The sequence below is a fragment of the Lynx rufus genome, unplaced genomic scaffold (assembly GCF_022079265.1).
Source record: "Lynx rufus isolate CCGP_SWC_20201006 ecotype Redwood Valley unplaced genomic scaffold, mLynRuf1.p SCAF_17, whole genome shotgun sequence".
Classification (NCBI taxonomy): domain Eukaryota; kingdom Metazoa; phylum Chordata; class Mammalia; order Carnivora; family Felidae; genus Lynx; species Lynx rufus.
Window position 1 is genome coordinate 48,654,926 of NW_025814831.1, and position 27,975 is coordinate 48,682,900.

Here is a 27,975-nt window from a genome sequence, read left to right on the forward strand (position 1 = left end):
CCAGAGGTCCTTCAGCGTGGGTCCCGCAAGAAGTCACTGGTAGCAACCTAAATCCTGAACCCGAAGCTCAGCCCAAGGAGGAGCTGCTGCCGCTGACCTGCAGACCGTGAGTGAGAAATAAACGTTGACTGTTCCGAGCCACCGCGTTGGGGCTTGTCTGAAACACACTGGGGCTGCAGCAGGAGCTGACTAATGCAGATGCACGTTCCCAGTATGAACAGAGAAGCCAGTATCATTTATCTCTCGGGAGACAGCTGAGTTTGGTCCCAAAGGTCAAATTTCCAAGATCCCTGACAGCAGATCCCAGTACACCACCTTCCTAGGCTCCTAATTAGAAAAAAAAAAAAAGTTTATTCATTTTTGAGAGAGAGGGAGAGAGAGAGAGAGACAGAGAGACAGAGCGTGAGCGGGGGAGGGGCAGAGAGAGAGAGAGGGAGACACAGAATCCGAAGCAGGCTCCAGGCTCTGAGCTGTCAGCACAGTGCCCACCAGGGTCTGGAACTCACAAACCTCACAAACCTCGAGAACATGACCTGAGCTGAAGCGGTTGCTCAACCCCGCAGGCGCCCCTCTAGGCTCCTAATTTAGCACTTTTCCATCTTTCAAGGAAATCCATTTCTGGGTTGAGGACCTGCCTCCTTTTCCCCACCTCTGGGCAGGTATAATTTTAAGTACAAGTCGTTTCATTGTTTCTACTCTCTATAATAATATTTTTGTCACTTCAGTTAAACCGCTTCCAAAAGCAGCCCACTACGCTTCTCCAAGCCTCTAAGTTTATCGCTTCAATTTGACAACCCAATCAAAAATAGAAAAAAATCTCTGGGACTCTTTTTTTTTTTTTTTTTAAATGTTATTTACAGTTAAACTTATCATGTTTTTGTGTGTTGGTGGGAGATTAGAGTAAAAAAGACAGACTATTTCAAATATAATAAATCTTGTCAGAAATTTTCTGAAGTTGAGAAAATTTCATTAGGTTATAATGTCTTTAACTTTACTAAAATTTCTTCTTTTTTAGTTGGGTAATATTTTCTCTGCATAGCATGATAACTCAAAGTGAATTATGTCCAAACTTACTTTCTTTTCTTTCCTTTCCTTTCCTTTTCTAATTTACATCCAAGTTAGTTAACATATAGTGCAACAATGATTTCAGGAGTAGATTCCTTAATGCCCCTGACCCATTTAGCCCACCCCCCACCCACAACCTCTCCAGCAACCCTGTTTGTTTTCCATATTTAAGTCTCTTATGTTTTGTTCCCCTCCCTGTTTTTATATTCTTTTTGCTTCCCCTCCCCCTTATGTTCATCTGTTTTGTATGTTAAATTCCTCATATGAGTGAAGTCATATTTGAATTTTGTATGTTAAATTCCTCATATGAGTGAAGTCGAATTTGAAGATATTTGTCTTTTTCTGACTGACCTATTTCGTTTAGCATAACACCCTCCAGTTCCATCCACGTTGTTGCAAACGGCAAGATTTCCTTTTTGATTGCCGAGTAATACTCCATTGTATACTCCATTGTCTTTTTTTTTTTTATTTTTATTTTATTTTATTTTTTTTAAATATTTTTTTTTCAACGTTTATTTATTTTTGGGGGGACAGAGAGAGACAGAGCATGAACGGGGGAGGGGCAGAGAGAGAGGGAGACACAGAATCGGAAACAGGCTCCAGGCTCCGAGCCATCAGCCCAGAGCCTGACGCGGGGCTCGAACTCCCGGACCGCGAGATCGTGACCTGGCTGAAGTCGGACGCTTAACCGACTGCGCCACCCAGGCGCCCCGATACTCCATTGTCTTTATCCATTCATCTATCAGTAGACATTTGGGCTCCTTCCATACTTTGGCTATTGTCAGTAGTGCTGCTATAAACATCGGGGTGCATGTATCCCTTCAAAACACACCTGTATCCCTTGGATATATACCTAGTAGTGCAATTGCTAGATTGTAAGGTAGTTCTATTTTTAACTTTTTGAGGAACCTCCATACTGTTTTCCAGAGTGGCTGCACCAGTTTGCATTCCTACCTGGGATTCTTTGATCAAAGGATTAAACTTTCAGAAATTTAGCCTAGGGGCACCTGAGTGGCTCAGCTGGTTGAGCACCAGACTTTGGCTCAAGTTGCGATCTCATAGTTCATGATTTTGAGCCCCACGTCGGGCTTATTGCTGTCAGTACAGAGCCTGCTTTGGATCCTCTGTCCCCCTCTCTCTCTGCCCTTCCCGCATTCACTCTCTTTCAAAAAAATATAAAACATTTAAAAAATAAAACAAAGAAATTTAGACTAAAAGAACAATCACACAAATACGTAAAAATGCATATAGAAGAATGCAAAATATGAGAAACAACCTAAATGCCCAGCTATAGGGGATAGGTGAAATAAAGTATATGAATCCAAGGGGATACTCACACCACTGTCATTAAAAGTGTTAGAGTGAAAATGTGTTTATGGACATAGAAAGGCAAAGGTTGCCAAACAGAATGTACCGTGTAAACTCATTTTGTGAACCCAAAATCTGTGTATATATCTAGAAAGATATATGCCGGTTGTGTTTTACAGTGGTTATATCTGGTTGTTAGAACTATGAGTGGTCTTTGCTTATTTCATTTTGCTTATCATTTTTTCTTCTTTTGCTAACCATATTTCCTAATATTCTGCAAAGAACCTGTTCTACTTTTGTAGCGAAAATGAAGTAATTATATTGTCATTTTGACCCTCAGAACTGTTTTCAATGAATTGAGAGGATCTCTTTTTTTTTTTTTTTTTTTGTCTAATTTTCAGTTTCATTTTCTAGATACTCAGGGGTCGGGTGTAATGCAAAGAAGTTGACGAGGATGGTGATGGGGGCAGTTCTGTTCACAAAAGGATAACAGGTTTAGGCATGCATGGAGGGAGAAAGGGAACACAAAGCAAGGCTCACACAGCAATCTGGGCCGTACAGGTAAAGATGGGTTTCCTCCTGCACCCTTCCTATAAAAATTAAGCAGTTTCTAATGAGCTTGGGATTTCCGTTTCCTGACGGAATACAAGTCAACACAAGATGGAAGCAGTGATGCTTAGAGGCCTGGTTGGAGAGGAAGTGACAGATCCAACTGAGGACATTTTCACTTGATTATATTTTGCCCATGGCAGTCAGGAATGAGCAACCTTTTGTTGCTGGAGGATCAATTCAGGAAGAATGAGTTCCTGAGAGGTTTACACGACATGTAGCAGACCACACGGGAAGCTAGTGGTGGAGTCAGACTTTGACTTCCAGCCCAGTGCATATTCTACCCATGCCATTTCAAGAACTGCTAAACAGACAGATTCATGATGGCTACAGTGACAAAGTTAACTCAGAGTTAGAGAAAAAAGCCGTCCCTGCCTACTCATGTGTCTGAGTCATCCAGCACCGCCGTATAGAGAGATGGTCCCTGGGAACAATATAGACTGCTTCACACATTTGTATGTCATCCTTGTGCAGGGGCCATACCAGTCTTCTCTCTGTTGTATCTATTTTCATCTAAGGGAAAGAAACAGAGAGAGAGCAAGTGGGGGAGAGGGGCAGAGGTAGAGAGAGAGAGAATCTTTAGTAGGCTCCATGCTCAGCACAGAGCCCGACACGGGGCTTGATCCCATGACCCTGGGACCGTGACCCAAGCTGAAATCAAGAGCTGGATGCTCAGTGGACTGAGCCACCCAGGTGCCCCTTGTTGTATCTATTTTAGTACACGTGCTGTCAAAGTGAGCACCTACCATGGCATGAGCTCTCCACCTTTTTAAAGAAAGGGGGATTCCAGGTTCAGTGTTCTCCATCTGCACTGAAAAGTGGTAAAGAGAAAAATCAATAAAATGACAAAGATAAAATACAGGAAGGGAGATACAGCAATAAAATGTGGTGAGAAAAGATTGTTAATCGGACAAGCTAAAAAAGATCCCAGAGTAAGACTGTGTCCAGCCAAAGGAGATCAAAGCAGCAGCAGAATAGAGCTGGATTTCATAGCCAGAACAACCGACAGGGCCGAGCAACCTTGCTGCAAAGCAACAGACCCTTTGGCCTGACCCTTCTGGACCAGTGGAGCTAAACTAGTGGGGTGCTGGAGGAGCCAGATGTGTACATCTCTCCAGCTCTGCATTCAGTCGTGGCAGAGTGATGGCTGGAAGTCAGCTCTGGTGGGAGTGCTGACATGGCAAAAATCAGCAAATGCTATAAATCAAGGCTCTTCCCCCCAGAGACCTGGTTGTGAAGCACTTACCGGCATTATCACTGACACAAAACATCTAACCTCTCAGGGGAGAAAGCCAAGGGAAAATCAAGCAGTGCTGGCACAAGTTCAAAAGTATGCAAACCCTTCTCCCCACCACTTGACCTCACTACCCCTGCCCACGGCAGGGCTCTAGGAATCCCTCCAAACCCACCTTCCCAAATACTTTCCTGTGATGTCTAAGCCCCCCCCCCATCCAGGGCACATTCTCAAGGAGAAGCAAACGAAAGAGTGAAAGTCTGATTCCTTCCATGCACAGGGCGTGCCACCTCTGAACATAAAGTGAAACTTGAACGTCCCTTTGAGCTTACAAGGAAAATGTAAAGGAAATTAAAAAGGCCCTTAATGGTACTTGACTTGTAGAAGGGCAAATCTAACTTCCTTTATAGTTTTTCTCCAAGATCTGCACCTCTGTCTTGAGTAGAATTGGAGATGGTCTTTTGTTACCTTTTTTTTTTTTTTTTTATGTCTGCAGAAACAGCTCAGCTTTAAAAGAGAATTATTAAAATAATTTGGGGTAAATTGTAAAATCTTTCACTGTTTCCAAATCATCAACTCTTGCTTAATTACTGCCTCTCCTCTTTTCCTCCTCAGCTGACCTGTTACAGTCAACTAGGCTGGAGGGATGTGATTCCTTTTGATTGGGTTTCAGTGCGACAGAGGCAAGGGGGTGGGGAGAGAGAGACGAGGCAGTGACATCAAAATGACATCCTGTTTTACTGTCCACTTGACATGGTTGTCATTTTTTATGCTGGTATCTTTAGTCTTGCATCTATGTATGATCTGTCGGCACTGTTTGTAAAATCCCTATTAAGAACAACTAAAAGCTGAGGTGCCTGGGTGGCTCAGTCTCTTGGGCGTCCGACTTCACTCAGGTCATGATCTCACGGATCATGAGTTCAAGCCCTGTGTCAGGTTCTGTGCTGACAGCTCAGAGCCTGGAGCCTGCTTCGGGTTCTGTGACTCCCTCTCTCTCTGCCCCTTCCCCACTCACGCTCTGTCTCTCTCCTTTCAAAAATAAACAAACATTAAAAACATTTTTTTAAAATAAAATTTACAAAAAAGAACAACTAAAAGATGAATTTAGTGTCTATAATATGCAGAAAGGAATGAGAAAAAGAAGCTCCAGATCCCGAGAAACCCTCAAAAAAGATAAACTCTGTCTGTATGATGGTGAAAAATAATGTTTTGAAGTTTTCATTATAAGAGCATCATCTGTGCATATCAAAGAAAATTTAGAATGTATGAAAGCATAGAAAATAGTAGGAATCACCAGAGTTCCATCGTTCAGGCATGATGACTGCTTCCATTTTGGCTGGATTCTAAGGTCTATTTCTGTGTGCATGTGTGTATTTATTCAGATATCAAGCAGAAGACACAAATGAGCAGTCTTTCAGCTAAAAAAAAAAAATCTGGCATGTTTTATTGGGCTCATGCAGTGTATTTACCATTTAAATTAGATTTTTAACAGGCAAAAATGAAGAGATTTTTAATTAAATCCAGATTTGGAATTTTTCTTGAAAAATCGAACCTGTATTTTCAAATGGCAGGAGCTAAGGAGAGAGTCACCTTCAGAAGGAACCCGTGCTTGCCAATTTGCCATTGTCCCAGTGCGGTTTCTTTTATTTGTTTATGCTGCCTATTGGCTTCCGTAGGTATTTAAGTTTGATGTCCTTGATGTAGACTGTTTTTTTTTTTTTAATCATTGCATTCATTTTGCATATGCAACTTTATGTTCAGCTGTTTTCCGTAAGCAATATATCACTAACCCTTTTCCCTGATCATTCTGGTGTACGTACAGTGTTATATACCATGTAATGCCGTACTTATTTTCTCCCTGATTATCTAGTGTATATGCAGTAGTAAATATCAAGTACATAAAAGTATGAAGAAGAAATTAACTATTATTTGGAATTTTTCTTCTTTTTTTCCTATGCAAATACCCTTTTTAATAGTGGGAATCCTTCTGTACATACAATTTTGTAGCTTTTTCACCTTTTCTTGCATTATAAACACTAACACTACTCATCAACTATATGCAGCTTAGTTAACAATTGTCTTCCCCCCTGGCTGGATATGTGGGTTTCCCTTGTTCTGTCATGATTATGTTATAGTGAATATCTTTCTGCTGAAAGTTTTTTTCTATATTAAGCTTCTTCTGCTAGGCTATATTCCTAGAAATGGGCTATGCAATTAAAGGATACAAACAGTTTTATGGCTCTTGATGTATGTTGTCAAATTGTATCACAACAGGGCTATCTGGTGTTCTGATTTACACATGTACCTACATTATGTGAGAATATGTTTCCTGACACCTCTAACAGCATTAAATATACATATATAGATTCATGTTTGTATTATATATTCACTATTGCTTTGATACAGAAACGTAGTACCTTCTATTTTTAATTTGCATTCTTCTTGTCCCCAAGAACTCAACTATGCCCTTTGAAAAGAGCAGAACACCAAGGAAAGAGTCTCCCTAATTCAAAGGGACAGCCATGGGACAGCCACACAATGGAGGTGGAAGTGAGTTAAAGGCAGAAACCCAGAAATCCCAAGCTGAGGGGCACCTGGGTCAGTTGAGTGTCCGACCCTTGGCTCAGGTTATGATCTTACGGTTTGTGAGTTTGAGCCCTCTGTTGAGCGGGCTCTGTACTGACAGTGTGGAGCCTGCTTGGGATTCTCTCTCTCCCTCTCTCTGCCCCTCCCCTGCTCTTTCTCTCTTTCTCAAAAATAAATAAATAAGCTTAAAAAAAAAAAAAAAAAAGAAAAGAAATCCCCAGCTGAGGTAGAGGCAGCCAGGAGCAGAGGCACTAGAGGGCAGAATGAGGCAAAGGGGTTGAGACCACAGGCGTCAGCCTGGTGAAAACTAGGAAGGTTTAGACAACAGTCTATAATCCAGACCTCATAGCTAAAGCCCCAAATAGCTAAATCCACAGGATACAGATTTTTTTTTTTTTTGTCTTTTAGTGTGTGGTGTTTTTAGGTCTGAACTCTTAATGAGGCTAGTAGTCTAGAGGCCACTTTAAATTTTTCACCACAGGTAATTTACCCATTTCTTTCTCCTCCTTCCTAGTTTATCCTGCCAGCTTGAAATTCCTCTTGAGACAGGATTTGTCTAGAACCTACTGTCCTGAATCCAAATCATTTGTTTAACTTACAGAAGCATGTAACCAAACTGGAAATCAAGTACCATGGACCTGGATGGTGGGGGCCTGAATTAAAATCACTCAAGACAGGAAGAATTTGACATGGTCAATCAGACTTCAGAGCCAAGGGTAACATCAGGAGTGGCCAGTGTTCACTGCCTGAGGCTATTTATTATTAATGTGGAGTCAAAAATCTTTTCATGTATTTTTTTTTCTGAACCTTCATAAAACTGAAGTTTGAAGGGAAAAGGGAAATATGAAAATATGAAACCTCATATGAATAAATGAATATTCTTAGCTACAGTGATATGTAATTAAACTTGAAGGGAGCAGTTGTTTTTAGATTATAATTTCAACTTTATTTCATCAAATGCATTTTTATTAGTTTTTATCTCTGGTCTTTAGGACTTGATTCTAGTGATTTTACTGCCTGGGGAACTGAGAATAGTGAGCATGAAAGTTATAGTTGTGCCTCTCTAGCTCACAAAATGTTGTTTTTCTTTTTTTTCTTTTAATGTTTGTTTATTTTTGAGAGACAGAGAGACAGACAGAACACAAGCAGGGGAGGGGCAGAGAGAGAAGGAGACACAGAATCTGAAGCAGGTTCCAGGCTCCGAGCTGTCAGCACAGAGCCTGATGCGGGACTTGAACTCACGAACCGTGAGATCATGACCTGAGCCGAAGTCGGACACTTAACCAACTGCCACCCAGGTGCCCCTAGCTCACAAAATGTTAATAGAAACATGGATTTCCACATCAGGGCCAACAAACCTTGCCAAACTCTGGCCTGCTTTTGTACAACTTGTGAACTAAGAATGGTTTTATTTTTATTTTATTTACTTTACTTATTTTTAATGAACACACAATGTTATATTAGTTTCAGCTATACAATATAATGATTCAACAATTCTTTGCATTTCCCAGTGCCCATCACGAGAAGTATACCCTTATTCTGTTTCACCCACCCCCCCACCTACCTTTCCTCTGGAAACCACCATTTTGTTCTCTGTATTTAATAGTCTGTTTTTTCCCCTTTTTTTCTTTGTTTACTTGTTTTGTTTCTTAAATTCCATATGTGAGGGGAATCATATGGTATTTGTCTTTCTCAGTCTGACTTATTTCACACAGTATTATACCCTCTAGATCCATTCATGTTGTTGCAAATGGCAAGATATCATCCCTTTTATGGCTGTATAATATTCTGTAATCTATATTGGTATCTATATCTCTGTATATACACAGTACATCTTTAACCATTCACCCACGGATGCACACGTGGGTTGCTTTTATATCTTGGCTATTGTAAATAATGCTGCAGTAAACATAGGGGTGCATATATCTTTTCAGAATAGTATTTTCATTTTCTTTGGATAAATATCCAATAGTGGAATTGCTGGATCATATGGTAATACTATTTTTAATTTTTTGAGGAAACTCCGTGTTGTTTTCACAGCGGTGGTACCACTTTGCGTTCTTAACGGTGCACAAGGGTTCCTTCACATCTTTGTCAATACTTGTTATTTCTTACACTTTTTAGCCATTCTGGCAGGTGTAGGGTAATATCTCATTGTGATTTTGATTTGCATTTCCCTGACAGTTACCAATGTTGGCTGTCTTTTCATGTGTCAGTTGGCCATTTGTATATCTTTTTTGGAAAAATGTCTATTAAGGTCATCTGCACATTTTTAAATTAGAATATTTGAAGGATTTTTTTTTTTGGTGTTAAGTATAAGATCTTTATATATTTTGTAAATCTTTATTTTTTTTAATGTTATTTTTGAGAGAGAGAGAGGGAAAGAGCACAGGCATGAGTGAGGGAGAGGCAGAGAGAGAGGGAGACAGAGAATCCTGAGCAGACTCTCCACTGTCAGCAAAGAGCCCAATGTAGGGCTTGAACTCACAAACCATGAGATCATGACCTGAGCCGAGATCAAGAATTGGTTGCTCAACTGATTGAGCCATCCAGGCACCCCTATATATTTTAGATATTAACCCCTTATCAGATATATATTTGCAAATATCTTCTCCCATTCAGTAGGTTGCCTTGATTTTTGTTGATTGTTTGCATTGCTGTACAAATGTGTTTTTATTTTGGTGTAGTTCCAATAGTTGAATTTTGCTTTTTATTCCCTTGCCTGAGGAGACATATCTAGAAAAATGTTTTTGTACTTGATGTCAAAGAAATTATTGCCTATGTTTTTTTTCTAAGAGTTTTATGGTTTCAGGTCTCACATGTAGGTCTTTGATCTTTCTTGTGTTTGTTTTTGTCTATGGTGTAAGAAAGTGGCTCAGTTTCATTCTTATGCATGTAGCTATCCAGTCTTCCTGACACCATTTGTTGAAGAGACTGTGTTTTCCCCATTGTATGTTCTTGCCTCCTTTGTCGTAGATTAATTGACCATATACCTGTAGTTTTATCTCTGGGTTCTCTTCTGTTCTATCAGTCTATGAGTCTATTTTTATGCCAGTACCATACTGATTTGATTACTACAACTTTGTATTATATCTTGAAATCTGGGATTGTGATACCTCCAGCTTTGTTCTTCTTTCTCAAGATTGCTTTGGCTATTTAGGGTCTTTTGTGGTTCTATACAAATTTTAGGATTAATTATTTTAGTTCTGTGAAAAATCTGTTGTTATTTTGATAGGGATTGCATTGAATCTGTAGATTCCTTTGGGTAGTATTGACATTTTAACAATATTATTTCTTCCAATCCTTGAGCATGGAATATCTTTCCATTTGTGTTATATACAGTTTCTTTTATCAGTGTTTTATAGTTTTCAGAGCACAGGTCTTTCACCTCCTTGGCTAAGTTTATTCCTAGGTATTTTATTCTTTTGGGGGCACTTGTAAATGGGACTCTTTTCTTAATTTCTCTTTCTGCTACTTCATTATTAAAGAGATTCAACAGGTATCTATATATTAATTTTGTATCCTGTGACTTTACTGAATTTTTTTTATCAGTTTTAGTTTTTTGGTGGATTCTTTAGGATTTTCTATGTATAGTATAATGTCATCTGCAAATAGTGAAAGTTTTACTTCTTTCTTACCACACTGGATGCCTTTTATTTCTTTTTCTTGTCTGATTGCTGTGGTCAGGACTTCCAGTACTATGTTGAATAGAAGTGGTGACAATGGACATATTTGTCTTGTGCCTGACCTTAGAGGAGAAGTGGTCAGTTTTTCATCATTTTGTATGATGTTAGCTATGGGTTTTTCACAAATGGCCTTTATTATGTTGAGATATAATAATGTTTCCTCTAAACCTATTTTGTTGAGAGTTTTTATCATGAATGGATATTATACTTTGTCAAATCCTTTTTCTGCATCTATTGAGATAATCATGGATTTTGTGCTTTCTCTTGTTAATGTGATGGATCATATTGATTGATTTACAATATTGAAACACCCTTGCATCCTTGGAATAAATCCCACTTGATCATGGTGAATGATTTTTTAAATGTACTGTTGGATTCAGTTTGCTAATATTGTGTTCAGGATTTTTACATTGATGTTCATCAGAGATATTGGTAGTTTTCTTTTTTTGCAGTGTCTTTATCTGGTTTTGGTATCAAGATAATGCTGGCCTCATAGAATGAATTCGGAAGCTTTCTCTCCTTTTCTATTTTTTGGAATTGTTTGAGAAAAATAGGTATTAACTCTTCCATAAATGTTTGGTAGAATTTGCCTGTGAGACCATCTGGTCCTGAACATTTATTTGTTGGAGTTTTTCAACGACTGAGTCAATCCATTGCTAGTAGTTGGTCTGTTTAAATTTTCTATTTTTTCCTGATTTAGTTTTGAAGGTTGTATGTTTCTAGGAATTTATCCATTTTTTTTCTAGGTTGTCCAGTTTGTTGGTATATATTTTTTCATAATATTCTGTTATAATCCATAATCCTTTGCATTTCTGTGATGTCAGTTATTTCTCTTCCTTCATTTCTGATTTTATTTATTTGGATCCTCTCTTTTTTTTCTTGATAAGTCTGGCTAAGTTTTATCAACTTTGTTGATCTTTCCAGAGAACAGTTCCTGGTTTCACTGATTTATTCTATTGATACTTTAATCTCTATTTCATTTGTTTCTGCTCTAATCTTTATTATTTCCTTCCTTCCACTTGCTTTGGGCTTTTTTTTTTTTTTTTTAATTTAACTTCTTTACTTGTAGGATTAGGTTGTTCTTATGAGATTTTTCTTGTTTCTTGAGGTAGAACTGTATTGCTATAAACTTCCCTCTTAGAACAGCTTTGTTGCATCCCAAAGATTTAAAATTTTTTAAATGTTTATTTATTTTTGAGAGAGAGAGAGAGAGAGAGACAGAGAGAGTGTGAGCAGGGGAAGGGCAGAGAGAGAGAGAGAGAGAGAGGGAGACACAGAATCTGAAGCAGGTCCCAGGCTCCAAACTGTCAGCACAGAGCCCTACACAGAGTTTGAACTCACAAACTGTGAGATCATGATCTGAGCCTAAGTCGGATTTTTAACTGACTGAACTACCAGGTGGTGCCCCACATCCCAAAGATTTTAGACCATTGTGTTTTCACTTATTTGTGTCCATGTATTTTTTTATTTCCTCCTTGATTTATTGGTTTGCCCACTCATTGTTTAGTAGCATGTTATTTAGTCTCTATGCTTTGTGTTTTTTCCAGATTATTTCATGTGATTGATTTCTAGTTTCATACTGTTGTGGTTGGAAAAGGTGCATGATATGATTTCCACATTTATTTTTAATGTTTATTTTTGAGAGAGAGACAGAATGTGAGTGAGGGAGGGGCAGAAAGAGAGGGAGACACAGAATCCGAAGTAGGTTCCGGGCTCCGAGCTGTCAGTGCAGAGCCCGACGCAGGGTTCAAACTCAAAAACTGCGAGATCGTGACCTGAGCTAAAGTTCAATGATTAACTGACTGAACTACCCAGGCGTCCCTCCACATTTTTTAATTTATTGAGACTTTTTAAATTTATTGAGACAAATTTATGGCCTAACATCTGACTTATTCTGGAAAATGTTCCATGGGCACTTGAAAAGAATGTGTATATCACTCTTTTTGGATAGCATGTTCTGAATGTATCTATTAAGTCTATCTGGTCTAATGTGTCATTCAAAGCCACTATTTTCTTGTCAATTTTCTGTCTGGATGATGTATCCATTGATGTAAGTGGGGTGTTAGAGTCCCCTGTGAGTATTTATTACTGTCGGTTTCTTCCATATGCCTATTAATAGTGGCTTTATATATTTAGGTGTTTTCATATTGGGTGCATAGATACTTACAATTGTTATACTCTTGTTGGATTGTTCCCTTTATCATTGTGTAGTGTCCTTCTTTGTCTCTTGTTACAGTCTTTGTTTTAAAGTCTGTTTGGCTGACACAAGTATTACTACCCCACCTTTCTTTTCACATTCATTTACATGGTGAATGTTCTTCCATCCCTTCACTTTCAGTCTGCATGTGTCTTTAGGTCTGAAGTGAATCTCTTATAGACAGTATAGATACAGGTCTTAGATTTTTTATCATTCAGTACCCTATGTCTTTTGATTGGAGAATTTAATCCATTTACACCAAAGTAATATCGATAGGTATATGCTTTTTTGCCATTTGTTACTTGTTTTACGGTTGTTTTTGTAGTTCTTCTCTGTTCCTTCTTCTCTTGCTCTTTTCCCTTGCTTTTTGATGGCTTTCTTTAGTGTTAAGCTTGGGTTCCTTTCTCTTTATTTTTTTGTGTATCTATTACAGCTTTTTGATTTGTGGTTATCATTAGGTTCATATATAACATCTTATGCACATAGCAGTCTATGTTAAATTGATGGTCACTTAAGTCCAAATCCATTCTAAAAGCACTAAATTTTTACTCCCCTCCCCATGTTTTATGTATATGATTTGATACTTTACATCATTTTATTTTATGAATGCCTTGACTGAATTTTGTAGATATAATTGATTTGCTGTTTTTGTGCTTTAACTCCCATACTGATTTTACAAGTGATTCATCTACTACTTTTATTCTATGTTTGCATGTACCTGTGAACTTTTATCCCTTTCCTAATTTTCTTACTCCTGACTATGGCATTTTCTTTCCATTCAAAGAATTTTCTTTAACATTTCTTATAAGGCTGGTTTAGTGATCATGAATTCCTGTAGTTTTTGTTTATCTGGGAAACTTTCTGTCTCTCCTTCTATTCTGAATGATAACCTTGCTGGATAGTGTATTTGTGGTTGCAGTTTTTTTTTTTTTTTTTTTTTTCCCAGCACTTTGAACATATCATGCCACTCCCTTCAGGCTTGCAAAGTTTCTTCCAAAATATCAGCTGACAGCCTTTTGGGGGGGGGGTGTCCCTTGTATGTAACTGTTTTCTTTTTCTCTTGCTGCTTTAAAAATTCTCTTTTCACTATCATTTGCCATTTTAATTACAATGTGTCTTGGTGTGGACCTCCTTGGGTTGATTTTGTTGGGAGTTCTCCATGCCTCCTAGATTTGGATGTCTGTTTCTGTTCCCAGATTTGGGAAGTTTTCAGCTGTTGTTTCTTCAAATACATTTTCTGCCCCCTTTTCTCTGTCTTCTTCTGGGATCCCTGTAAGGTAAATATTATTATGCTTGATGATGTTGTTGGGTTCCCTTAACCTATTCTCATTTTTTATTTTATTTATTTATTTGTTTATTTAATTTATTTACTTACTATTCAGCTTGGCCTCTTTTCATTACCTTGTCTTCCAAGTCATTGATCCATTCCTCTGCCTCCTCTAATCTGCTATTGATTCCCTCTCCTATATTTTTTATTTCAGTTATTGAGTTCTTTGTCTCCGACTGGTTCTTTTTTTATGCTTTCTCTCTGTTTGTTGAGGGTCTCACTGAAGTCCTCCACTCTTTTCTCGAGTCCAGTGAATGTCTGTGTGACTGTTACTTTGAATTCTTTATCAGCCATACTGCCTATCTCCATTTCACTTAGCTCTTTTGCTGTGATTTTTGTTCTGTTCTCTTCTTTTATCTGGGGCATATTCCTCTGTCTCCTCATTTTGTCTAACTCTGTGTATATTTCTATGTATTAGGAAAGTCAGTTACATCTCCTGCTCTTGAAAGTAGTGGTCTTATGAAGAAGAGGGCCGTGTAGCCCAATGCATCCTGTCCACTGGGACCAGGTGCTTCGGGAGTGTCTCCTATTAGACTACATGTGCCATACTGTTTTATCTGAGTTGCATTTGCCTTCAGTCCAGTTGGCTGCAGTGGTCCACTTTGTCTGCTGTGGGTACAGGAAGGGTTTGGTGCCTGTGTTGTTAAGGGGCCAGCCTGCGGCCGCTGTCGGTTTGTAGTTGGTGGTATCAGCTGTCAGACCAGAAGCCTGCCCTCAGCCCCTTAGCTGTAGTCACACCAACCTGTAGGGCACTCTCCCTACATTGTCCTCTGTGAGGCTTTCATGGGTGGGTGGGCCAGCAGTCAGATCAAATGCTTGCCCCCAGTCCAGGGCTGCAGATGCACTGATCTGCAGGGTACTCACTCTGCACTGCAGGTTATCATAAGGTTTGGCTGTTGGGACTATGGGTGCACTGGTCTGTGTAGTTATCTTTCCCTCTCTCCAGTGTAGGAGTCACTTTGGGGTGGCACTGGTCCCTGCCGGGGATGCCTGCAGGGTGTGTTGAGGCAGGAGCTGATTTGGAGGGATGCCTACTAGTGGGGCACGTTGGATGGGGGTGGGTTTGCAGGAGAATGTGGGGGCAGTTTGCCTGGTGTTATCGAGTTGGGCGGACAGTGATCACAGTGTTTCCCCTAAATGTCCTGCTGTCTGGGGGAGGGGGTGGGGATTGGTGGGAATGTGAAGAGAAATGGCATCTGCCAGCACTTGTTCTTGGAGAAGTCTCCTAAATATTCCTGCCCCTCCAGCGCATGTTCTGAGATTAGTAAATAAATCTTCTCATATACCCCACGTGCTTTTCAAACTGCTGCTTCTATGCTGTATCCCAAGGGGCTGTTTGTTATTGTGGCTCTGTAAGGGTGGGGACTCAGTTTTGTATCATCCTCTACCTGTCCCTAAACTAAGCCTGCTGAGTTTTAAAGTACCCAGAGTTAAGCCCTACTGATGGCAAAAATTCACAAAATTAAGCCCCACTGGTTCTCAAAGCCAAAATATTATGGGGACTCATCTTCCCAGTGCAGGCAGGTCCCCTGTGCCTGGTGTGCCTTGTGTGGGTCTGCTCTTCTCCCTTCTTGTGCTGTCCCTCCTCTTTGTGATTAGTCTTGCGAGGGGTTTGGTTCCCAACAGTGACTCTGCCCCTCCTACCCTTTCGAGAGAGAGAGATATATACGCACACACGTACACACATACATATTTTAGTATATATTTATATATTTATTTCTAACATAAGCTTCTGCCACTAAAGTGTTAATTCCCTAAAAGGACTGCATCTTGCTTTTTCATGTGTCCTTTATTTAAGTTCACAGTAATAGTTCACAAAAGGTTCTTCAATACGTGATGACTATCTATATATATGTAATATTTATCAATGTATAAATGATATTGTTTAGAATAGACTCAGTCACCTTGGGCATCTGAAATTTATAACGTATTTTTATATATTTATATTTCAATGGATTTTCATAAGAACGTATCATCTGGATTATACCTGTGTATAAAATTAATAGAATATTTAAGGAAGATAGTAGACTTATTTTTCTTTTTTTCTGTTTTTATTGAAATGTAATTGACATGTAACATTGTATTAGTTTTAGGACTATAGCATGATGATTTGATATGTGTATATATTGTGAAATGATCACCACACAGTAAGTTTAGTTACTTTGACCGTTACTTTGAATTCTTTATCAGGCGTACTGTGGTATCTATCACCTCACATAGTTAAAATTTTTTTCTTGTGATACGAACTTTTAAGGTCTACTCTATTAGCCATTTTCATATATATTATATGGTTTTGTTAACTTTAGTCACCATGCTGTAGTTTACATCCCCAGAACTTATTCGTCTTATACCTAGAAGTTTACATCTTTTGACCACCTTCATCCACCCCACCCACACTTGCCTCTGGAAGCCCCCAGTCTATTTTCTGTCTCCATGAGCTTGGTTCTGCTAGATTTTAGATGTATGTGAGATCATTTACTATATGTCTTTGTCTGAGTTATTTCACTTAGCGTAATGGCCTCAAGGTCTATCTATGTTGTAGCAAATGGCAGAATTTCCTTCTTTTTTATGGCCAAATAATACTCTTTGTGTGTGTGTGTGTGTGTGTGTGTGTGTGTGTGTGTGTGTGTTTGTACACCACACTTTCCTTTAAAAAAAGGTTCATTGGGGCGCCTGGTGGCCCAGTCAGTTAAATGTCCAACTTTGGCTCAGGTCAGGATCTCCCCACTTGTGAGTTTGAGTCCCATGTCGGGCTCTGTGCTGACAGCTCAGAGCCTGGAGCCGGCTTCAGATTCTGTCTCCCTCTCAATCTGTCCCTCCCTGCTCATGCTTCCTCTCTCTCTCTCTCTCTCTCTCTCTCTCTCAAAAATAAATAAAACATTTAAAAAAATTTAAAAAGGTTTATTTATTTACTTTGAGAGAGGGAGAGAGAGAGTGCACGTGCCCGAATTGGGGAGGGGCAGAGAGAGGGAGAGAGAGAATCCCAAGCAGGCCCCGTGCAATCAGCAGGGAGCTGGACGTGGGCTTGATCTCACGAACCCTGAAATCATGACTTGAGCTGAAATCAAGAGTCAGACACTTAACCAAGTGAGCCACCCAAGTATCCCCACATTTTCTTTGTCTATTTATCTGTCAGTGGACACTTAGGTTGTTTCTATCTTGGCTAATGTAAATAATACTGCAAGGAAAAGGGGGATGCAGATATCTGTTCAACATAGTGATTTCATTTCCTTTGGATAAGTACTCAGAAGTGGAATTGCTAGATCAATTGATAGTTCTGTTTTTAATTTTTTTGAGGGTCCTTCATATAGTTTTCTACAGTGGCTGCACCAATTTACATTCCCTCCAAAAGTGCCTGAGAGTTCCCTTTTCTTTACATCCCTGGTAACGCTCGCTATATCTTATCTTTTCTTTAATTATTAAAAATTTTTTAAAATGTTTATTTATTTTTGAGAGAGAGAGAGAGAGCACGAGTGGGGGGAGAGGCAGAGAGAGAGAGGAAGACACAGAATCTGAAGCAGGCCCCAGGCTCTGAGCTGTCAGCACTGAGCCCAATGGCGGGGCTTGAACTCACGAGCCATTAGATCATGACCTGAGCCAAAGTCAGACGCTTAACCTACTGAGCCATCCAGGTGCCCCATATCTTGTCTTTTAGATGATGGCCATTCTAACAGGTGTGAGGTGACATCTCATTGTGGTTTTGATTTGTATTTCCCTGATGATTAATGATATTGAGCACTTTTAATGTGTCTGTTGGCCATCTGTGTGTCTTCTTTAGAAAAATATTCAGTTCCTCTGCCCATTTTTTAATCGGATTGTTTGGGGTTTTTTGCTAATGAATTGTATGGGTTCTTTATATATTTCACATATTAACCCCCTAGCAGATATATAAGTATTGATCACTGTGTCAAGGCTACCAAACCTCACCCTGTCATAGCCTGCTTTTGTACAGTCTGTGAGCTAAGAATGGTTTTTGGATGTTTAAATGGCCAGAAAAAAACTTGAAAGGAAAATAGTATTTTGTGACATGTTAAAATGATATGAAATTCAAATTTTAGTGTCCATAAAACAAGCCGTATTGGAACAGAGTCATGCCTGTTTGCTTATGTATTATCTATGGCTGGTTTTGTGCTATAATGGCAGAGTGGATTAGTTGCAACAGAAACCATAGGGCCTACAAAATCTAAAATGTTCACTCTCAGGCATTTTATAGAAAAAAGTTTGTGGACTCCTGCCCTAATGCATTTAGAGACATTGTCTTACCCAATTGAACACCTTTGAGAGGGGTCCTATCAATGTTAGCTAAATTTGTAGTTAGCTAAATTTGTAGCTAAAAGTGTATGTTAGCTAAATTTGTAGTGCTGCTAAACCAGGCAGGAGGAGAAAATAGTTGTTAATCAAATACTGGAAAAAATATTAAAAATGAATACGATAAGTGATCAAGTTGAAGTGGGCATTGAGGATCCAAAACGAAATGCTACAGGTACAAAATAAGGAAAGCCTGAGGTTATGGCATTAACAATCTGACGAACGATGTCAAATTATAGTGTTAAATAGTAGTGCTGTGTTCTCAAGAGAAGCAAACACAGGTAAGGTTTAGTAACAATGAATACCTATCCATCTGAGATCAATACTTGACTCAAGCCGTGGGGCTGCACTTTTTGGTGCTTTGGATCCCCTCACAACACACTCAGTCCATCAAGGGTCTTGACACATGACTTGATCTATATCATGGTGTCTGGATTTGGGGTCTCCAAGCTCTAGAAAGACATGGGACTGAGGGTTCTACAAAGATGCTTTTAAGTGCAGAGGAAACAGATGTATCAAAAATGGTCAAAAAATCTGATGTGTTTAAACAAGAATAAAGAAGGAACAGATCTGGTGCTGTTAGCGCAAGGACATTGTGAAATAAAAGGCTTGTTCTGTAATGCCCAGTCTTGTCACTTACTAGTCATGTACTTTAACCTATCTAAGCTTCTTTATCTAAGTAATAGAAGTTAATATCTCCTTTAGTGATTCTTGAAGAAATTAAGATAATATTAAAAGGGCTTTGTAAATTCTAAAACACAGACAGATGTGGGACAGTGTTGTTTCCAGGAAGCCAACCTGTGATAATGATTATCTTTGAGTACTGATGAATTATTCTATACAGTTGTAAGGTTTGTGCACTGCAAAAAGGGTTGCAGCCAAGGAAGCCAATGGGAGCTTGCCCAACTGCTCTGGCTCAGGCAGAATTCATCAGTAAGAGGAGCACCTTTTTTTCATACCATGGCATCTTCTCATCCGAAAATGCACCCACTTAGAGGACATTCTCAAGCAGGTGCTGTGTAGTTTTAACATATTGATATATAGATATACAGTTGCATTGTATATTTCAACAGTAGTCAAGAGAATAATGCTACATAGTTGTTTTTCATTTTCTTAAGAGGGGATGGAATATTTGCTCAACTTGCAGCAACAAAGAACTCAGGCAGAGACGCTGTCTGTTGATTTAAAAGAGCTCAAACCTTAGACTATGTGAGGTGAAAACAGAATATTCATCTGCAAAATCTTTTAAGACAAAACAGAAAACCTTCTAAGTGTTTACTATTTAACATCTGCCTGACACTCCTTATTCTCCGATTCTCAAATTATGCCTCATGGCTTCCCTGTGCTTCTCTAACCAGAAAATAAAATTGTGTCTTTTTTTTTTTTAATGTTCATTTTTTGAGAGACAGAGCATGAGGGAGAGAGAGACACAGAATCCTAAGCAGGATCCAGGCTCTGAGCTCTCAGCACAGAGCCCAATGCGGGGCTTGAACCCACAAACCTCAAGATCATGACCTGAGCCAAAGTCAGCCTCTCAACCAGCTGAGCCACCCAGCAGTCCCAAATTGTGTCTTTTTCTTAATTAGACTTGTATTTACCAAACACCAAACTGTACTGCTTGATGATAATAAGAAAAACAGGAAATACTTGAAACTTTTTGGAATTCCAAACTTTTTCGAATCTTTATATCTTATGTCCTGTGCATATGTCTTATTTACAAAAATTTTCTGACATTCATTGATTAATCCATTCAGTTTTCAAAATATTTATGTAAGTATGTGTGTATGTAATTTCTACACTCAGTGTGGGACTCGAACTCATGACCCTGAGATCTAGAGTCACGTGCACTTTTTACTGAACCAGACAGGCACCCCAATCCATTACATTTTTAACCAACTCTGTAGAAATGCTTCCCGTATGATGTTTCTGCATCAGCGAGATGCTGACAGTAACTGAGTAATATCGGTCTGTAGGCATCAGTGGCAAGAATACTGTCTGCTCTGAGCCAGGAGTCAAAATAAAAGCAAACAGGTAAGCTGCTTGCCTGAGCCAGATGTAGCTTTCAATAATCCCAGTATGCTGATTTCTCTTCCACTTTTGGAAATCCTGTGGAAATTGTAGCTGAGTCTTTCTGGGCTGAAATAATGGCTTCCCTCTTAGTAATACTTTATGCAGAGGATTCTTTGCTTTCAATGTATTTTTGCAAAACAATGACCTTGTCATCTGTATAAATTTGTAACATAGAGGACCATCTGTTTTTTTCAGTGATAGCAAATGGCCCACAACATAATACTGCTTAGAATGCATTCAATGACTGAAGGGATGCTAGAACATTTTAATATAGAATAGTTTACATTCTAAATGCCTTTCTATATTATGATCTTTTATAACAACTCTGTGTGACACAGCCAAATATCCTTGTTTGGCAGAAGAGGAAATACAGTTGGAAAGAAGTTAAATATTGGAATTAGGATCACACAAGAAGTCAGCAGCTAAATCAAGTTTGATCCATTACTATTGTCAAGTTCTTTTTAGGCTACTGTCTCTGAATAACAAGCAGGAAAAAGAAGCTTGTCTTTGCTATTCTGAAAGATAATGAGCAGATACCACCACCAGATCACATTGGATGTTGAATTATATTACCTCAGGCTGCTGCATCTTCCTATATCATATGGTTTTAAAATTATTTTGGGGGCACCTGGGTTAAGTGTCTGACTCAGTTTCAGCTCAGGTCATCTCATGATTGTGAGATTGAGCCTTGCATCAGGCTCTGTGCTGAATGGATCCTGTTTGGGATTCTCTGCCTCTCTCCCTGCACCCCTCTTCCCCATTTGTGCTCTTTCTCTCTTAAAAAAGAAAAAAATATTTTCTGAGCTCTTATGAGAAGAGCATAGGATAAGATAGGTCTTGACCTGCTTTTAATTGTTCTCTCTTTCTCTTGATTTAAACCTGCAAGGGCTATTCTCATTCCCTCATCAATCAATAAAACTCCTCATTCATATTAAATGCCTGCCTTTGAGAAATTTATAATTGAGTCAAGGAGGCTGATTATACATATTCAAAATGGGAAATAGAAGTGGAATCCCAGTGTCTAAAGCTGGTAAACACAACTATGATTCCGTTAACATACATATCCACATCATGATGGCAGTTGATTACCAGAGGGCCAATGTCTTCCAATGTCTTTCTCCCCAAATAAATCTTGGGATTTCCAGAGATGCACTCTTGTGTCCAAGACCCAGTCTTGGTTATTGAAGTTACAGTGGGTGACAAAGCCAAGGTCCTGAGCTCCTGGTTCTGACAGGTGCTGCTGAGAGTGGAACACTGCTTGCTCTGCCTGACCAATGGCAGACTATACATGTGGTCACTACGAAGATGCAGCTGGGCTGTTCTTCCCAGTGTGGAGAAGACTTCTGTATCGTCCTCCATCCGTGCAGAAGAGGGAAACCTATTTATTCAGCAAATTCTTTTTGACCATCTGTTGCATGCCAGGCACTATTACACGCAGGCACTGAGGGCATAGTGGTGAATAAGACAAAGACAAACCCTCTTCTCCTGGAACTTCTGTTTCTTTTTTTCTTTTTAAAAATTTTTAATGTTTATTTTTGAGAGAGAGAAAGAGAGAGAGAAAGAGAGAACTAGTCGGGGAGGGGCCGAGAGAGAGGGAGACACAGAATCTGAAGCAGGCTTCAGGCTCTGAGCTGTCAGCAAAGAGCCCGACACAGGGCTTGAACCCACAAACCATGAGATCATGACCTGAGCCGAAGTCAGATGCTTAACCAACTGAGCAACCCAGGCGCCCCATGGAACTTATGTTTCTAATGGAAGAGAAAGACAGTAAACAAGCAAGAACACAATTTTCTCAAAGCAAACTCCTACAGAATCAGTTTTCTCAAGGGCCTGTGTGTCTTTCTGGTGCAGTGTCAACAGTTAGGAGTGGAACAAGGTAAACATGTATGAGGATAATTACAAATATGAAAAAAAAAATTGGAATCTGTTTTGCATTCAATTTTTAGTCAGTCTAAGCCTAATCAGAAGAGTAAGTCTCACAGGATTGGTTTGATAAGTTTTAATTAACCGAGTGACTATTATCCCCTTTACTGATTATTTTGTCTTTTTTGATGTATTTATCCAGTTATAGAAAAATGCGTTAAATATTATGAGACTTTATCTTGGCTGACTAGGAAATAGACTAGGGCAATTTTATTATTTAGGACTATTTTAACCAATAAATTTATATTAGCCTCTTAAGCAACTCAAGACTGAGTTTTCTTATTTTATTTTGGGGGCCGTTATCAGACATAAATTATGAATCTTACATTATAGTTCAGGAATCCTTGTATAAGCCAACAAAATCTGTATTGGATAACTCTTGGCAAGTTATCTTGTAAAGCTCTCAAAATGTAAGTAAATGGTTGAATGGGTTTAAATGCTTGGAAAGGCCATATTACCATGTCGAGAAAATAGATTACGTTTTAGTATGTTAAAGACAAGAAGGCTGTTTCATTATTCAAAAATAGACTCCAGGTGGGGCACCTGGGTGGCTCAGTTGTTTAAACATCTGACTCTTGGTTTCATCTTAGGTCAGATCTCATGGTTTATGGGTTCAAGCCCTGCATCAGGTGCTGTGTTGACAGTGTGGAGCCTGCTTGGGATTCTCTCTCTCCCTCTCTTTTTGCCACTCCCCCTCCCCTACTAGCATATGGTCAAACTTACTCTCTCTCAAAATAAACAATAAACATTTAAAAGAATAGACTCAAGGATATCCATTGAGGTGCTGTTTAATGAGAATAGGTACTAAATAACAGTCTGATCTTAACTGGTCTAATTGTAGAGAACAAAATCCCTGGGAGAATTAAGAGGAAATCATGCAGTTATTCCTGCATAGTTTTATGGAAAAATAATTTGGACCAATTTGCCTAATTGGTCACATGTCTCCTTATTTTCTGATGTCCTTGCATCCCTTTGAAGTTCTGAAAAATATCTGTAACAGCAGCTAATTGGCTGGGGTCTAGAATCCCACTGAAATATAGAGATGTATCAAAGTTAAAAATATATATATATTAGTGAATTTTGAAGCTATAGATTAATTTAATATTTAGAAAACTGGGTGGTCACTGCAATTCTTTGTGAAAGGCAAATTTAGTTTAGAGAACTTTACGGGAAAGAAAGTAGTTGAGAAGAGAGCAAAACAGATCAACACAAAAGGAAAGAAATAAAGGAGAGACAAACAATAAGTCTTAAGTTGATTGATAAATCCTTTGACCCAATCATGGATGTTCATCCAAAGTGTTGAGAGGAAACTATACTTGGTGTCAACTTTTTCATCCATAGAGGATTGGGAGGTAAGCTGATGGCTTCCAGAAGTTGTCTTGCTTCTGGAGGACTTTTAGTGAGTCTTGGGCAGATACACAGTGGTCTAGACTATAAGATACAGATCGTAAGTATGTTTGCTGGCCCACATGTGTCTTCAATATATGTCTTGGAACTTGAGAACAATATTTGTGGTTAAGAGTACCTGAAATAGCCCTTTTCAGTGTATTTTTTTAAAAATTTTTTTTTAAAGCAGGCTCCACACCCAATGTGGGCCTTGACCTCACAACCCAGAGATCAAGAGTCTAGTGCTCTACAGACTGAGCCAGTCAAGCACCTCAAAATGTATTGCATTGCATTTTTTTTCTCAAGTAAGCTTTATGCCCAGTGTGTGGCTTGAACCCAGTGTAGTTTCAAGGCTGACTTTCATTGGGGTCTGTTTGAATATATTTGATCTCCTAAATCTATATCATGTAGTGATAATTTCAACTATGTACCTTTTGGAATGGCAGCTCACATCTGTTGGACCTGTGATCACATATCTACCTGATCATATCTGACAAGGCCAAATGTAATCTGCCAGGAAAAGAGTCAAGCTGAATCTCACAGGGCTTTATGCAACAATTTTATACATTGCAAATTTATGGGGATTCTGACAGATTCCATGAAAATGGAAAACTGGAACAGTTTTTATTGTCAAATACCATTAGCTCATTTTATGTTCTTAGAGTTTTAGGAGTGGTATGTCAGTGACATATTTCTTTAAATATTCCCTCAAATATTTTAACTTTAAAATTAATTTCCTTTAGGTATTAAATTGTTTCCAATAAGTAGACATTAATTTATTTTTTTAATGTTTGATTGGAGTTTCCAAAGAGGTTAGAAACCCCTCCTTCTTAAAAACAACATATCAAAATCATGAAAAACATCAGCTTAGACCTGTCTTAAGTGTGGCATACTCATGTTAGAGCTGTCTGAGAAGAATGAGCTATTGGTAACAGAATAGCTAGAATCTATTGCTCATACAACACAAAGTGTTGTATACTCATACAACAAAGTGTACATTGATTGTTCTTTTTTTCTTTAAAAAAATTTTTTTAATGTTTATTTATTTTTGAGAGAGTGACAGAGTGTGAGCGGGAGAGGGGCAGAGAGAGAGGGAGATGCAGAATCTGAAGCAGACTCCAGGCTCTGAGTTGTCAGCACAGAGCCCGATGCGAGGCTTAAATTCACAAACCTTGAGATCAGGACCTGAGCTGAAGTCAGATGCTTAACCAACTGAGCCACCCAGGGGCCCTACACTGATTATTTTTAAGATGTGAGCAATCACCAAATGTATCATTGTCATGAGGGTTAAACATCAAATCAGAACAGAAAGTGTGATGTCATGAGATTTGCTTATGTTCGAAAGGGAATGGGGTGATATGCCTCGGTGACTCAGTTCTTTAAGTGTCTGACTCTTGATTTAAAGTGATCGAAATCTGTCCTTATCTCCTGGTCATGTGACTGAGCTTTGAATCAGGCTCTGTGCTGAGCGTGGAGCCTGTTTGGGATTCTCTCTCAAAAAGGGAAGGGAAGGGAGGGGAAGGCAAAGGGGTAGGGGTAGGGTGCCTGGCTGGCTCAGTCTATAGAGCATGTGACTCTTGATCTTGTGATTGTGAGTTTGAGCCCCGTGTTGGGTATAGAGATTTCTTTAAAAATTTTTTAATTAAAAAAAAAAAAAAAAAGGAATGGAAGGGAGGGTTATTGGGTTTAGATCAAAGCAGCATTTAACTAGTGTGTTGGAAGCAGGCAACACAAGAATTTAATAGGTGATAATCAACTGGCTAAAGTGCTGCTTATGGTTGGGTTGCTTCCAGCAGATAAACGAGGTGGAGAAGCCTTAGATGAGGGGTCAAGAAACATAAGCAATGGGTTTATGATAAACTCCTAGTTTGGAATAAGTACTCTTAAAATATAACATTGTCCTTTATGCACAAATTGTGAGAAAGGGTTAGTGTAGGTCAAAATGTCCAAAATAGAGAGTTAGTCTGGTTTTTGCCTAATAAAGGAAAGGCTCATTTGGCATCTGGATTCAGAAAGCAGGCATTGACACAATTATTTCAGTGACTCATATAGCTGATAGAGCTAATTAAAATATAAAGAGCATGAAACATACCTTATTATTTTATAATAATAGGGTGAGGGGATAAATCTTTTTCATTACCTAGGGACCATCTTTTATAAGATAACTGGATAAATCTTTTTAGTTACCTAGAGACCATCTAGAAAGCCTCAAAGATAGCTTAGATTTAAAAGAATCTTCACATATATTTTTTTATAAAGTATTAATTGGTGGTTTACGTTTAGGAAAGGCAAGAGAGTTTCTATGCATTTAGGAATAATGATCCAGCATCTGTAGGATGATTTGGAGTGGAGAAGTTCTGCAGCCAAGGAGATTAGTTAGGAAAATATTGCAATAGTCTAGGAATGAGGTAACGAGGACCTGAACAAGAATTTTTCCTTGAGAATGGAAAGGGGGAATGATGTGCAGCAGTAAATGAAGTGAGAACTGACAGGTTTTAGTGACTGCCTGAGAGAGAAAGCACAGAAGAGGCTGAAGATGATGTCTAACTGAGACCCTAGGTCGCTGAGAGAAAGAAGAGAACCCAGGACAGGAATGGGTTTAGAATACAGTGGAGCTGAAATGTAAAAGACGAGGGAAACGGCATGTGTAACCTTGTAAAGGAGGAGCTAGAAGGAAAGTTATGTGTGTTTTCATTCATTCATTCATTCATTCATTCATTCATTCAACACATCACTTCATTCCACAGTGGATCTGCAGCCATTTATAAAATTGCATAGAGAATAAATAGAGAAATAGACATATAAAATACCAATCAGATATGATATTAGCAAATAGGTTTGCATGCTAAAGACACTACACTGCATGTTACTAAGATTATAGTGTAAACGTGGCTGTAGACTTCTGAATGACCTGTGTAGGTACAGAGGAGGATTTTCAATATCCATGAAGATAAATCTACTGTTTGGTGGGAGCACAGCTTTTCTTGATACATGTAAATGTTTTCCTGTGTTCACAGAAAGAGGACACAGTGATGTAACAGATGATGTACTCTCTTGTTTAATCCCTACAGGGATTGGTGATGGTGAAATTTATTAATTATAAATAATTAATGCCAGCCTTTCCCTCTCTCTGCTTTGGTTTTGCTCACTAAGTTTCTTCTCCTTCTCTACTGTTTAAAGACAGTTCTGCCTTTGCAGACTTTTTTCCCCTTGGATTTTGTTGATGACTAATTAGGAGGAAAGGGAGAGGGATGGGAGCCAAGATATGTGTGAATTAAGATTGGGAGAGAAACCCTTTAAGGAATTTTGGAGGAGTTTTGGCTTGAAGAAGCCATGAGGCATGAAAGAAACACAAAGAGAACAAAATGCTTTGTGAGGGCTGCAAAAAAATACGAGTGTTCCTAGCCTCTCCTCATGCCTCTACTGCTTTCCAGGGAGGAGTCTGGCTTTAGCTAATCTGTTTTCTTCCTTCTCTCCTGTTGTCTAAGTGGTGTCCTGCCTTTAGTAGATCAGTTCTTCTGAGGCTTCATGATGAAGAATTGATAGGAAAGGGGGTAGGATCATGAAGAATAATGGGTGGGCAGGATAGGACAAGTCAGGAATTTCCCTAGAGATTGAGGAGTTGAGAGAATTGGTGGGAACTACAGGGTAAGATGGTTGATCACAGATGGCATTTTTTCCAGTAGTTTTATTACTTTTTGCAGCTTCATTGAGATATAACTGACATACAATAAACTGTACATATTCAATGTGTACTATTTGATGAGTTTTTATATGTGTAGACAGTCATGAAATTATCATTGCAATCAAGATAATGTACTTGTGGGGCGCCTGGGTGACGCAGGTTGGTTAAGTGTCTGACTTCGGTCTCAGGTCATCATTAATGAGTTCGAGCCTCATATCGGGCTCTGTGCTGTCAGCGCAGAGCCTGCTTCGGATCCTCTGTCTCCCTCTTTCTCTACCTCTCCCCACTCCCCCCTCCCAAAAATACATGACCATTAAAAAATGATAATGAACTTGTGAAGATAAAACCTGATTAAAAATGGAGCTTTAACACACTACCATTCATACTCCAGCAGGAGGAGAAGAAGAATTTCTCCATGTCCAGCAACATTCCAGCCAGTGAGAAACTGCTTCACTCAGCTAGAGTAAAGCCATGACCTGAACTCTTGGAAGCAGTCACTCCTGACTTCCTTCTTTCCTCCATAAAAGCAAGTTAGTCTCCCCGGTTATCTGGTCTTACCTGTGGTTTGCCATAGTTTGCTTGTCCCAAATT

General features: G+C 39.0%; 1 long non-coding RNA gene and 1 pseudogene across 2 annotated transcripts; one reads left to right on the plus strand and one right to left on the minus strand.

Annotated features, from left to right (window-relative positions):
* On the plus strand, window positions 1-27,957 carry LOC124512236 (uncharacterized). 2 transcript variants are annotated; one of them, XR_006962094.1, is made up of 3 exons: window positions 1-106; window positions 7,404-7,518; window positions 27,776-27,957. It is a non-coding gene; the product is annotated as an uncharacterized LOC124512236 (long non-coding RNA). The 2 variants fall into 2 exon arrangements; XR_006962095.1 differs by having other exon boundaries at window positions 27,779-27,957.
* Window positions 3,412-3,510, minus strand: LOC124512741 (uncharacterized; annotated as a pseudogene).
* Window positions 27,958-27,975: the final 18 nt, after the last annotated feature.